This window comes from Periplaneta americana, chromosome 13, assembly GCF_040183065.1.
Source record: "Periplaneta americana isolate PAMFEO1 chromosome 13, P.americana_PAMFEO1_priV1, whole genome shotgun sequence".
NCBI lineage: Eukaryota > Metazoa > Arthropoda > Insecta > Blattodea > Blattidae > Periplaneta > Periplaneta americana.
In genome coordinates this window covers 129,704,157-129,719,404 of record NC_091129.1, presented here as the reverse complement: position 1 = coordinate 129,719,404, position 15,248 = coordinate 129,704,157, and the positions used below count along the sequence as shown (strand labels likewise).

The 15,248-nt window shown below is 35.9% G+C and overlaps 2 protein-coding genes across 7 annotated transcripts in view; one reads left to right on the top strand and one right to left on the bottom strand.

The window, feature by feature from the left end:
- LOC138712435 (uncharacterized) overlaps nt 1–15,248 on the top strand; it is a 181,000-nt gene that overhangs the window by 100,532 nt on the left and 65,220 nt on the right. The gene's annotated exons all lie outside the window — the stretch shown is intronic.
- The window catches only part of LOC138712437 (uncharacterized), a 197,072-nt gene that overhangs the window by 166,937 nt on the left and 14,887 nt on the right, over nt 1–15,248 (bottom strand). Inside the window, exon 2 of one of the 2 annotated variants that reach the window (XM_069844259.1) lies at nt 4,237–4,365. The exons of the other annotated variant lie outside the window; for it this stretch is intronic. The gene's annotated coding sequence lies outside the window, so the exon portion shown is untranslated. The remainder of the gene's footprint in view (nt 1–4,236; nt 4,366–15,248) is intronic. 2 annotated transcript variants of the gene reach the window in all.

The following is a 15,248-nucleotide window of genomic DNA, read 5'->3' as shown; positions in this document are numbered from 1 at the left end:
GAATATTACAGATATTATTCTGTATGACAAATTAATAAATCTATAATATTCCCACGAGTTTTTCTCCTCAAATATTAATTGTGAATATTACAGATATTATTCTGTATGACAAATTAATATATCTATAATATTCGCTTGTTATTATTTGCCGATTTTTCATCATCTCCCGAGTTCGCTGAAATAGTTCGGTCGTCTGGAAATAAAATTCCACTTCACTACGCTGCCCTTATTACCATATCATCATCTAATTGACTCAGTATATAATTTTCACTTTAACTAAGTACTACTTGCGAAAACAACGGCGTGTTTCTAGGTCGGCAGCTACTATTCCGCAAGCGACCTCAGTTCTCTAGCTCGCTGAAGTCACTATCACCAACATTTGCATACCAGTGCGAGCGGGCTATCACCCATGTCGCCGCACGTTAAGCAGAGAGTGAAATACATAAATGCTCGCATCAGAAAGTTTATTGTTTCTTTTTTTCTGCGGTATTACGTCACTGTAACCTCCATACGCTAAGATATCTGATTTGGCAATTCCGGTGCTACGCTCACCTTGGAGTATGCTACTCGTACATATTTCATCTGGCAATTAATAGCGAAGCGGCTACTTTCTGCAGATACGAATCGACGCGACTGACTCTACTCTTTGACCCACTTCAACCAAGGCCTGCTGTGGTCGAAACAAAAGAAACTCGCACTCTCATCCTTACTAGAGGACCTTGTTTTGTGTTTATTACGCTCTAAATTATTTGGGACCTCAATATAGAGTGCCCACCAACCTGAATTGATAATTCAAAGGACACTGGGACTGAGTTTTGAAATTTTTTAAGTTTCTGATTAATTTATTTCAAATTCAGCGGGTTTGTTGCGTCTGTAGTTTTAAATAACAGTACCAAATTTCATAAAGTTTCATTTATTAGTTCCTTAGATATTAATTTTCACGGGTTTTAATGATATTAAATTATGCGTAAATTCAAAACATCCCTGACGGCTTCAGAATTGTTTTTGCTTTTAAAACTCTTCTGTGAAGGACTTACATGACATGATAAAGAAAACTGCGCATGGATTTTTTAAATTCGAGATTTGGTTCATGATATAAAAATTTTCTTACAAATCAAGATTTTTGCTTGATAATTTTCTTTAATTTTTATAAGTTAAAAATTCATATCATGAAAAGTTTTCAATGAAGAGCTGATTCCATGCACAGCTTTGTGTATTGTAATATGGTGAGTATCTTTGCAAAGTTTCATGTAAATCGGAGAAAATGGAAGCCGCTACAAACTTTGTTATTGACCTAAAACGTAGTTTTGAGGAAACTCAAATTTTAGTGGGCTTGGAATTTTAAAAATGACTTTTAAAAGTAGTAGACCGGGGCTAAATATAGGACAGAAATATATAGGCCTAAGGTAATTATTTATGAAAATAAATATATATATATATATATATATATTTATTTATACAAATCTAGTCTTTCAGGAGAAGATCCCTGTAAAGCAGATTTGAATAATTTCAAGGGAAAAATTGTTCCGGGGCCGGGTATCGATCCCGGGACCTCTGGTTGAACGTACCAGCGCTCTCCCAACTGAGCTACCCGGGAACTCCACCCGACACCGTCTCAACTTTTCCCTTGAAATTATTCAAATCTGCTTTGCAGGGAGCTTCTCCTGAAAGACTAGATTTGCATAATACATACGTCACTGTGTACGTTAACAGAAAACCACAATCCCAAGTCACACAGAGTTTGTGTGCACTCGATGTGGGTCTCTGGCGTTTCGTCAGCCCACACGAGTTGTGTGGATATAAAGGGAAAAGTTGAGACGGTGTCGGGTGGAGTTCCCGGGTAGCTCAGTTGGGAGAGCGCTGGTACGTTCAACCAGAGGTCCCGGGATCGATACCTGGCCCCGGAACAATTTTTCCCTTGAAATTATTCATATATTTATTTATTTTTACAATTTTGGCCAACGTGTCCATTAAAAAAATTGATGTTGACATTATCCTGAAGAGAGGGGGTGAAATATTACGTTAACCCCTTGCGAGGCACTTTCTCACTCATACCAGACCAGGGGCGGCTAACTCGTATAGTAAACAAAGCAGTCGGTATATGAATACCCGTGCAACAGCAACTGTAGCGGGAGAAGCTAAGCACACTGAGAGCGGTCTGCACTAGACGAATGTGCTAAGGTACGCTAATGTTTCCCAGGTTTCATGCAGAGAACTCCATTTGTCGTTAAGCCAATCACTTCTGCACTTCGCCGGCTAGAGACTGAAGAAATACTATGAACATGGTAATGAAATAGAAAGCGGCCGGAATGATGATGATGGTCATGATTTCTACCATGAAGAAACGGGAGATCACGAGAAAAATCCCAAATGGGACCTCGTGAGCGTGGATATTTCAATGAAAACTTCCACGCCCAACCGGGATTCGAACCCGGTAGTAGTAACATGAGCTGCTGCCAGAAAGTAAAAAGGAGGATACCAATGGGGAAAGGAAAGCTTTTAATAGAAAAAGAAGCATCTTGTGAGGACCTCTGGAAAAAGAACTAAGAAAGATACTAGTGAAGTGCTTTGTGTGGAGTGTGGCATTTTGTGGGGCTGAAACATGGCTGAAAAATAGTTCTTTCAATCATTTCCACTATGTGTGTACCATTTCTTAACGTCCGCATCTGTGGAGTAACGGTCAGCGCGTCTGGCCGCGAAACCAGATGGCCCGGGTTCGAATCCCGGTCGGGGCAAGTTACCTGGTTGAGGTTTTTTCCGGGGTTTTCCCTCAACCCAATATGAGCAAATGCTGGGTAACTTTCAGTGTTGGACTCCGGACTCATTTCACCGGCATTATCACCTTCATTTCATATAATATGAATATAAATAACCTAGATGTTGATACAGCGTCGTAAAATAACTCAATAAAAAATTCTTAACGGTTTTCAGATTCTATAAATATACAGTGTGAACCGTATATTAAGACATTAATTTCAAGGGGTTATTCTTTGAGATATTTCAAACAAAAAAGTTTCTTACAATTTTGCTCGTTTTTGCTGGCCTTCGAAGATAAAAATTGTTTTATAAGGAACATTTCATAGCGTGTTTTGGGAAAGCCATTGATTGAATTCCCAATATTCTCAGTCAATTTAAGCGAGCAGTGTATTATGGTAATAAATTATTAAAAGAATTTTAGTTTTTTGCTTTAAAAATACAGAAATTTGATCGCAACAAAATGTAACATTGTAAAATTCCTTTGCAGAACGAAAAGTTACATCTTCTCGGATTAAATTTCTGCACATTTAAAGAACAAAACCATTTTTTTAACAATTTATTATCATAATACATTGTTCTCTTAAATTGACTGAACATACAGCAAATTAAAACAATGGCTTTCCCAAAATACGCTATGAAATGTTTTATATAAAACCAATTTTATCTAAAAAGGAAAAAAAACGAACAAAATTGTATTAAACTCTTTTGTTTGAAATATCTCAAAGAATAACTCCCTGAAATTAATGGCATTACTTATGGCTCACCCTGTATAAACTGTCAATGATGATGTATCAACACTTACACAGCTTCTTCCTGAGATCAGTTCGAATAAAGAAATACATATAAACTTAAGACGCGAATTTATTTCAATACGAATCAGACGTTTACAGATCAACGAAGTTCTGGTTGTCAAAAAACGAATGTCAGTATATTTATAGTTATATTCCTACATACTATAAATAACAGAAACAACAATAAACACGTTTTCTCCTACTATTGAAGGACGAGACGTTCAGCCACAACGGAGAAATAATTGAACATCTTACTTCATTCTTGACAATCACAATGCGCATGTAACGTCAGACTTGCCAACCTACGAGAGGTTAAATGCTAGAGATGGAAATTTAAGAAGAAGATATAATAATAACAATATCAACGGCACGAAAACATAACCTTAAACACGAAAATCATGCGATCACCTCTAAATCCCGGAGGTAAATGTGTCAATACCGGAGAGAGGAAGTCGCGACGTAATTGCGTGACTCACGCATTACGTATGAAAGTTGGTAGATCTGTAATTTAACCGCAAACTGATGACAACAAACCTACAGCAGCGACCTGCTTCCGATACGTTTCGTCCCTTGGTTGCACAGTAGGCCTACATATTCCATGCGACTACCTTTTCAGCAATTGCAAATACTCGTATATGAACAGTGACATCAGCTCCAATGATTTATATAAGTTTGGTGGATCTCTTACCTCGTCTGCGCCTACGCAACTTCCTCGAACGAGTCATCCCAGACATAGGAGTGCTCTAGATCAACTTAATGCCCCATGTATCTCGAAAGTCGAGCGCTATTCATAACCTTACAGCGAGACCCAATGAAGCTAGAAGTAAACAGAAATATATGTTTGAGTAGGAAGAACAATCTGTACCAGATACCAATATTTATCATTCACAGAAAACTAAATGTTTTCTTAATAAAATGAATATTACTACTGCCACCGGGTATATACCCATTTGCAGTGTGAATAAATAAATACCTACATAAAAATCCTATGCAACTTCTAGAGACAAGGAAAAAATATGTCACGAATGTGAGACATATTTTTCACTATGAGTTCATTATGTTATGAATGATAATTATGACCGTTTATGGATTATTTATTGTAACTTTTATTCATAAGCCATACCAAAATAAAACCATTTAATACATACTCAAATAAAAAGATTATGGGCCGTATTCATAGACATTTCGCAGCACGCGCTACGAGCGTACTAAGCTAGCCCCGGCTATCCACTGGTTACTAGTACAGAATTCAAATCATATCCTATCGCTAACACTGGTTTATGAATACGAAAAACGCTGATAATCCACCGAAAGCCCGCGCTAAAAATGTCTATGAATACGGCCCTAATTGAGCCGTTCAGAGCAAAAGTGGTGTAAGTCAAAATTGAGTAATGAAGTTTAAAGTAAAAATTCTTTAAAATACAGAGCAAAGTAGCAATTAATATGGCCTTCTTGCTATCCACTGACTACTAATAGTTCAAATAAATTGAATATTAATTGCTACTTTGCGCTGTATTTTACAGAATGTTTACTCATTACCCATTTTTGACTTACACCACTTCTGCTCTGAACGACTCAATTTTTTTTTTATACACAATCTCTCTATAATCCAAGAATTAAGATTTTAAATGGATATAATTATTGTCATGGTGTGCTGAAGATTTGAAAAGGTGGATTCCAAACCAAGTCAATTTTTGGTGATTTTTAGCTATGCTGCTTAGTGTGTTCTCCTATAAATGTTACACAATTCTAATACCAGAATGTAAGTCAAATCCAACTAAGGCATATCGATTTTAAATGTCAAAATTGACGGTGTTTTCCAAATCCAACTATGTCAACTGTTGTTTTATTTCAGACCCAACTAAGTCGGTACGCATGCGCACTGGCTATCGACACAGCTGATTTAGCAGTGTTTGGCGAGTTTTATTTCAGTCCTTCTACTGTAGTTGCACGTTACAGTTCGCTACTAATATTCCTGATGCAACATTAAAAAATACCATTAGCTTTGAAAAAAGGAATTACGTTCTTAAGCTGATTAAATACATACCCGAGGAAGATAGTACAACCAAACAATTTTATGAACAAGCACTGAAGGAACCTGAAGGGGATAATGATAATAGGCCTACTGTTCGTATGTACAACGAAGAAAAGCCATTTTTTTAAATGAAAATAAAAAAAAAATAAAAATTTCATATTGAAACTAACATGTACAATGTACATTGTACATATTAAGTTCAATTAGTGTAGTACTAAATAAGTTAGATTTCAATTTCAGTGAAAATAGAACATTGCAATATTCAATTCAACAATTTTCAATTTTCAATTTTTGTAAATGTAAATTGTAAAATCTACGTTACAACTAATAGTATGTAATAAGTCATAATACCTACAGTGTAATATTTTTTTTTTCAGTTAACACAGCATTTGCAATTCAATTCTTTATTTCTGTAAATGTAAAATGTAATATTCCATGTTAAAACTAACACGTAAAACATTACAGTATTTAGTAATAAATATGTGCAACATTTTCTCGAGTTAACACAGCATACTTAAATTAACCAATATAGGGGAATATTCTGAATTTTTTCCAAATCAGGCTAAGTCATGACTTAGTGCAATTTTGAAAAAACATGCGCCTATAAATTGTAAGATATAAACGTAAATGCCACAAATATTTCATAATGTCATATTTATGTTATGATTGATGTGGTACAACATAAATTACTCAGATAATCAGCTTCTAAATAATTATTTCAATTTTATTGCTCTCCTGAAAAAAAAATAGTTTTTTGACTTAGTTTTCATTTCCGACATATCTTCCTCTTCACCAGTTTGTCAAGTGTATAACTGAAGGCCGCACGAGCTCATTCTTAAAGTATCAACCAAGTGAAAACCTACTATGTTATCTTGCTTTGGTAGCCTACTGTTAATCAGAAAATAATTATTCACATGACTAGATTGAGCCAACATATAAAGTAAACATCTTACAAATGCACTCAGTTCAGGAAAAGCCTCTTTCGATGAAGATCTGCATGAATCAAGTCCTAACTTAACGTGATTCTCAATCACTTATTATATCGTTCCTATATACAAGGTAAAAGTGAAATAAACTTGCAGATTTCCACAGCGAATAGTTCACGTTGTATATAAAAAAAACTATAATATAATAAGGTCCCTGAGCCAAATAACGCCATGTATACCTTTAACGCCACTCTATTAAAATTTGTTAACGACACAAGTTTTCGGTAGTGCACTACTGTAGCCTGCATTCGCTTGCAATCTAGTGATGAAATGAGTTACTAGCTGTCTGCTGACATTTACGAGTAACATTATATTCCATCATTTTCCTGTTGTGTGTTGATAGTGAATGGCTCTTCTTATATCAAGGTAAGAGGCAATATTTTATTTTGTGTGTTGAGCAAATAATAACTATATTAAACTATATATTTTCGTGATCCTTAAACATTCTTCCATGTATAAAAAATATTTGCTATCTATAAAATTTGAAAATGTTAGAGAAACAGGCATGTCATGTTATCAAGTACTCGGTAGCGCTTTAACGCCATGTGGCGTTAAAGGTCTACAGACAAAATTTTAGGTTATGTTAGTACTAAGGCTGACAGTACAGCATCAGTGTGAAAACATCAGGAAAATCACTAAGCTTTCAACTTACAAATGTTCAGAATGTGCAGTGATAATATTGGTTCAATTGCTTATAGAACTCTTAATTTTTTTTTTATTTTACATAACTTATTTTTTTGTTTTACTTATTGGAAAACATTCATATTAAACTAAGGTAAATGCTTTTATGTTTAATAACGTTCTACTGTGTCACATTGTCTCTTTTTTTTAAGTAAGGAGTCACTGGAAAACACATTTTCCTAATCCATCTGGAGTTTCAGTTTCAGATCAAGAATCTTTCATTAGTATTGAGTGATTTTTTATCTTTTATTAACAGAAACTCAAATTTAGTCGCTTAGTTCAATTTGTGTTGGTTAGGAAAAATAATTCATTAACAATTATAAGTGTATAGGTTACTAGAAAATAGGTGGCGTTAATTGGACAACCTGTTCCTAATAACGCCAGTTTACAAAGTTTTCCTATTTGAGTTCTAATTCTTGTTCGGTATATAATATATCCATTTTCAGTGTGATATTTTGTAAAGATAAGATTACAGTTTCTATTTCATAATTTTCGTGTTTGTACATAACTTATTTCCAGAGCAAAAGTGACTGAAGTGTTAAGGTGGCGTTATTTGGTACGTGTACCTTATTAGTGGAAAGTTCATAGCTTTTTCAGAAAAAAATGTTTCCTCCCCCCAAATGCTTAACAATCTCTTATTCGGTAACTATTGTGAGTAGGATCGTGATCTTTGTCCAGATAGATAGGAAATCTAATAAAGAATAATTTATCCCTCTGGCGTATTTCAATAGCGTGCACGGTTTTCGTGTCAATTTAATTTTAAAAACCTCTAAATTCAAACCATTGCACGAAGGGAACGCGTGGCAACAGCTTGGCAGCTTACGTACGGAGACTCACCGAGTTCTTGACCTCTTACATCTGTATACGAGTAGTGTTTTTAGCGACGATGTTGCCGGACTGCTGAAACTTCAAACTTAATTTTCTGATTAACGCATTTAATTACAAAACGTAATATAGGTTTTCTATTCATTTACGTGTAACCTATCGTCTCTTTCAATCTTCAGGATTATTTCACTTTCACCATACATTGTTCTAACTGTAGAGATTCCGCAGTTTCTGCTGGGTTGAATCACAGAAAATCACGGTGACTAAAGTGGTCCAACCTTCGTCCAGCCCTCGTAAAGCCAAGCCAGTACTACCACAGTCTAGTGTAGTCACGAAGCTCAATACTTAGTAAATATGCATCTATAGATAGTTGCTAACCACTAGGATCGCTAATATCATCTCATTACAGACAATGTGAAATAGTACCTGCACAGTCTATTGTTCCTAGCACCCTCACAACTCAAGTTTCGTGACTGTATATACTAGACTGTGGTACTGTACTACCACGATACTGATGTATAGTATTAAAACGTAATGTCGACATGTCGCTCTGTAGAAGTTAGTGGATGGGGTTGAAGGGGAAGTAATAATTACCACTCCAACAGCGACTGTTTCTCGTCCATGAATTAGGGTACGTAGCTGTGTTTGTATGTTTTCGATGCAATTACTAAGCAGCGATACATTTTGTGACTACTTTTTTTCATTGTTCTTCAGTGTAGTATTATTACATTATCCGTGTTTATCGTCCATAGAAGTGAAAATTGACTGCATAAATAACAGTAGAGTCAACGTATTTATAGATGTATATACTCTGAAATATAGCTCTGTCTACCTAGATTATATGTAATTTGGTCTTCGACTATATGTTTTGCAATTTCAAGTGGAGCCTGTGTTTTCGCTTGTTACTGTTTTGTGACTGCTTTATGAATAATACATTCTCCAGAGTGAGATGTGAAGACCTTCACCTCCAGATTAAGGCTTTCGGGCGACCGGGGCCAAGAGAAAGGTCAGGTCTCGTTTTGCGGTATAGATTCTATTAAAGTTAAGATTATAATTTGAAAACAACCCCTACTAACACAAAAACTATGACACTCAAGAGAAATATAACAGCAGCATCAGCAATGACAGGCCTTATATAAAATTTGTCTGTCATTAATGCGAAATTCGTCACTAGGAAGTCTTTTGTCTCATGTATATCAGTACAGAGTGAACCAGAACTCTACCGACAAACTTTACAGAGTGAACCAGGACTCTACCGGCAAACTTTCACAGGTTGTTCAGGGATGTTGGCTGAGAGTTTTGATATAGGAACCTATGGTCTCCGATGACTTATTACTGAATAATGTGTTGTTGATGTGTTTACTTGTAAGCATGTCGTTTGGACGGTGATAAGACGTGTTCTGATAGATTACAAGGAAAAATTAAAAAGTAATCAACTAAGTTCTGACGTAACTACTGTAATATCATAAACTGTAATACAAAAAATGCAAAAATTACATGAGTAATGAAACAAACCTTAGAACAAAACGCATACTTGTTTGTTAAACACTTCACTGTACAGTACACTGTGTACTCATCACTTCGTTTAAAGCAACTGTTCAAAATGTCGACCGCCATGATCTCTGCAAACTGTACAGCGACACACCACTGACTGTCGCATAGAGCGTATTCCGAATCTCACCGGTGAGCAATCCGATGGCACCACGGTGTTCCGAATTCCACCGATGACGTCATTGATGCTCCACCGGGGTCGCACCGGTGCCATCAACTTGCAGAGGTGGTGGCAGTCTCCACCAGCCGCCATCAGTGAATCTGATTGGTTCTTGCATAGGGCGGGAATTAGCAGACGAATAACATCGTGCACTGTTGTGTCATGGCGGTGTGTTCTGCTGTATTGTTTGTAATGAGCACAACGTAAAAACAATATGTTAATGGCTTATGAGCGAACATGTCAACGGACCCGTTATTACTACCAGTTCAAGAAATAAATTGTTTATGCTATCTTTTCTTTGAACGAGATGGGAGTACGAAAATTTCGCAAAATTTTGCTAGCGTAGCACGGACAACAACTTGTACAGTCGCCATGACAGCCATCGATCCTTCCAGCAGTTTTGTTCCTTATTTCGCTGCAACGTGACGTCATTGATGCCACCGAACCGGTGAGATTCGGAATACGCTGATAGTTCTAGCCTAGATCATATATATCCCAGATAGGTCGGCCTTATAGGCTTTGACGTTAACAACTTTTGTCAGGTTTACTACGCTGCCATCTAGTTGTTACATAAGCAGTCACGCCATAATTCCCATTTGAATTGCATTGGCGACTGTACTGCCATCTCGTGTTCGTTTACGGCGGACGGGTGGCGATCCTGGCGGTTGTTCTCTTCAAAGTGCTGCCGATTTTAACATAGCGATGACCTATCTGTTACCAGGCGATTGGCGCATCTCTTCAGCGGCTACGAGAATCCTTGCAACCAGATCCATTTCAGTGTCGACAACAACACAGTAGTTTTATTTTGTTGTAGAACACGTTTCAGTGAAATTAATGACCACAGTCATCCTGCGAAATATTTCATCTACTACAGCCGCAACATTTTTCTTTTTACTCTGGAGAGCGGTCCCCCAAAATTTGGAATCGGGGCACACAATGCTGATAGTTGATACAGCGTAGTTAAATAGCTGTTAACAGTAACCACTGATCTAGTGTGCAAAGGTGCATTTGCAAAGAATAAAAGAATCGGACGCTGAGCAGAATAAAACGACTAAAAGTAGTGAAATTTATGTGGCAGGAAAACTAGAAAGTTATGGACGATTTGCTACACAGTTTATTTGGTAATGCTGGAGTTTGTCTATATATTTTAGAGGACAAGATCGATGAAGCTGTAACACGCTCTGAATGTAAGCGGTAAACGAAGAAAAAGAAGCAGTTTATAACATTATCCTTTGGAATCGATATCTCGGATTTCCAAGGCGTTATCTGGTCAAGTGGATTTATTGCTTAGTAACTTAATTGTGTATTAAGAATTTATCTTATGTTTCGGGGCTACTTAATGCGCAAACTATGTTCCCCGGAACACTGGTGTTCCGCGAAATGTGAATGATTTCCGTAAAAACAGTCGAGAATGTGCAACATCCACTGTATTTTTTTTTTATTCAAGTAGATTTCATGATTCTGAATTTGCGGAGAAAGCTACATGTTTAAACAAAATAATATCTTCACTGCAGATCAGAGATGGTTCGCATTATAAACTGATAGATGGTTGCAGTCAATTTATATCTATAATTTTAACATTTTGAAAACGGCCTTCAAATCAAGAAAATCGAATTTAACTCCGAAAGAAAGAAAGAAAGAAAGAAAAAAAGAAAGAAAGAAAGAAAGAAAGAGAGAAAGAAAGAGAGAAAGGAAGAGAGAAAGGAAGAGAGAAAGAAAGAAAGAAAAAGAGAGAAGGAAAGAAAAAAGAAAGAAAGAAAGGGAGAAAGAAAGAGAAAGAGAGAAAGAAAGAAAGAGAAAGAGAGAAACAAAGAGAGAAAGAAAGAAAGAGAAAGAAAGAAAGAAAGAAAGAGAGAAAGAGAGAAAGAAAGAGAAAGAGAGAAAGAAAGAGAAAGAGAGAAAGAAAGAGAAAGAGAGAAAGAAAGAGAAAGAGAGAAAGAAAGAAAGAGAGAAAGAAAAAAAGAGAGAAAGAAAGAAAAAGAGAGAAAGAAAGAACGAGAGAGAAAGAAAGAAAGAGAAAGAGAGAAAGAAAGAAAGAGAGAAAGAAAGAAAGAAAGAAAGAGAAAGAGAGAAAGAACGAAAGAAAGAAAGAGAGAAAGAAAGAAAGAGAGAAAGAAAGAAAGAGAAAGAAAGAAAGAAAGAGAGAAAGAAAGAAAGAGAAAGGAAGAAAGAAGAAAGAAAGAGAGAAAGGGAGAGAGAAAGGAAGAAAGAAAGAAAGAGAGAAAGAAAGAAAGAAAGAGAAAGAGAGAAAGAAAGAAAGAAAGAAAGAGGGAGAGAAAGAGAGAAAGAAAGAACGAGAGAAAGAAAGAAAGAAAGAGAGAAAGAAAGAAAGGAAGAAAGAAAGAAAGAGAGAAAGGAAGGAAGAAAGAGAGAAAGAAAGAAAAAATAAAGAAAGAAAGAGAGAAAGAAAGGAAGGAAGAAAGAGAGAAAGAAAGAAAAAAGAGAGAAAGAAGCATAAAGAAATATGAGAGTGAGGTTTATTTTTACAATGGATTTACGAATAAAACATAACTACATCCAGGATCAACTGTTATTAGGTTGCACGCTGATTGCCACCACCATTCGCAATACACATCTTGAGCCTCCATTTGAAAATTGCAACGCTAGATGCCAGCGCACTTGAAACGAGCGAGAATTCCGATCGTCACCTGGGTAGCAAAGCAACTGCCACACCTCGCTGGGCTGAATGGAAAGCGAAAGTTGTGTGCTGTAAACGAATCATTGCTCAGAAAGAATTCGTTGAAATGCTGTTGGAATGAGTAACAATTCAATCCAGATTCAATTAAAATACGTAATTAAAGAAAGGTGGTCGTTGCGCAAACCTACAACTAGGCAAGAAACCGCCATTGTTGCAGATAATGTATTTTATTTGTTATTTCTGTGAGGCAACTGAAAACGGATGTGATATGGCACTCTCTTTCTGATTTCATTGTTGGCCTAATTTATTCATTCATAGTTTTCTGCCCATGGGCAGGTCTTTCACTGCAAGCCCAGCATCTCCAATCTCTCCTACTTCCTATCTTTCTCTTAGTCTCCGAATATGATCCATATATCTTAATTTCGTCTATCATCTGATATCTTCTTCTGTCCCGAATTCTTCTCCCGTTAACCATTCCTTTCAGTGCATCCTTCAGTATATAGTTTCTTCTCAGCCGGTGACCCAACCAATTCTTTTTTCCTCTTCCTGAACAGTTTCAGCATCATTCTTCCTTCGCCTACTCTTTCATTTCTTATTGTGTCCACTTCACACGCTCCATCCTTCTTCATATCGATATTTCAAATGCTTCTAGTTGCTTCTCTTCACTTCGTCGTAATATCCATGTTTCTTCCCCATACAACGACACACTCCGCACAAAGCACTTCACCAATTGACCACATGACTATTGTTATTCTTACGTCCGAAAGTAAAGCCATTGTTGATAAAGATTTACATATGCTAACTTTACTACTTCCATGAAAGAGCTTGCTTCATTTCCGTCAAAATTCGAGGTGTCAAGGCCGAAAGGTAAGCACTGGTATTGGCGCTTCTTGAACCATGCAATGTCTGCGAAATTTATTAGGAAGCATAGGCGTACGACTGACGCTTAATAATTTTTATGCTCGACCATGCCGAAATGTAGTAATTATACACCTGGTAGTAGCCCTTTAATGCACCTCATTAAAGTACGCCTATTCATTATGATTCAGTTGTTCAGCCAATGAGAAATCACCATTGTACTGATTGTACCATTATAAAACCGCAAGTATCGATTATTATCGGATATGCAATCGAAAGACAATTAGCGAAAAGTCAGGAGGCTGGAAATCCAATACTGTCGCAGAAGGTTATGTTCTGTTACTATAATAATTAGCGTTAATTGTAAATAATATACAAATAAATTCAATTTGTCATCTCGTTTTTCAATTCTAAATCAATTTCCAGGTTATATCAAGCCTAATGTTCATGTTATTCTCTAGATTATATCAAGGTCAATGACATTCGTGTTTCGGAAAAAATCAATACTTTCGCGTCTGCGCACATCTCACAATTCAGGCCAGTTCCGCTCCTTACTTACATAACCATAACATGAATACTTGTGAATAATTTGAAGTTAGAAATATGGTCGAGCATAAAAAGTCGTATGAAACTTGCCTACGCTTAAGCTCGTTTCATAAACAAACATACTCGCGTCTTAATTACTACCATTATAGGCTCGTTGCATAATGTACTATTTTTTTTTTTTTTTTTGCATACAATGCACTGCACATTAGGAGAACCTTAATTTCCAACTGCAAGGAAAATATCTCTTGTGGTAATTAGCTCCTACTTGTTGCTTACTGTGCCGACATTCCGAACTGCTGCAGTATTTTCTTAATTTCGTTCCGCTTCTAAGTTTTCGCTTCAAACATCCTTATTTTAGCTACGATTCCATTTCGACTAACGATAAGATATGCTTATTTCTTACTTGTAGGCTACGTATTAATATATATATATATATATATATATATATATATATATATTTGTGTGTATGCGAAGTTAGTTTCATTGCAGCCAGTTGCGTAATGTGTCAGAACTCAGAAGACGATACCGTGGAAAACATTTAACGGATCTGAAAAAGACAATCTTTGCTGTAATTATTATGTAACCGCGTCCAAAACATCGTATCCATGCATCGGCTCTCGGCAAATCCGTCCACGTTTCTCGGATGAGCAACTTTTCCGATGCGTGCGATCATGGCCTTCTTTAATAAATCAATTTTAATTGCTCAACTATTACTATTATGTTGTGACATGTTCAGTATCTCACCAAAATGGCAGATGGAAAACTTATTTCGCTTGTAGAAAATTGCAAAGAATTATATAATTTGAGGCATTCCCATTACAGTAATCAAGTCGTTTCTTACATAGAAACTATGTACCAATATCTCTTTCGTTTCTTCCTCTTCAATTGAGACGCAATTACAAAATATCTAAGTTGTGTCATGTAATTAATTAAGCTGATATGTAATTAAGATGATATGTAAATAAATTAAGGTGATATGTAATTAATTAAGATGATATGTAATTAAGTTCATTTGTAATTAAGGTGATATGTAATTACTTAAATTGGTAATGGTTGGGCGAAATATAAGTTAGGTTTACTTTTGCTTATTGTAGGCGTTGTTAAAGAAGTTTTTATTTATAGTCCTAGGTTTATTGCATCTATTTATTTATAGTTAGAAATAAAATTTAGGTTTATTTTATTTTATTTTGTTTATTTTTCTTTTATTGCTGTAATTATTGTATAACTGCAATGGTATTATTGTATATTATATATCATGCCACCGGGTGTATACCCAATTGTAGCGTTAATAAATAAATACATGCATACATACATACATACATACATACATACATACATACATACATACATACATACATACATACATACATACATACATACATACATACATACATACATACATACATACATACATACATAC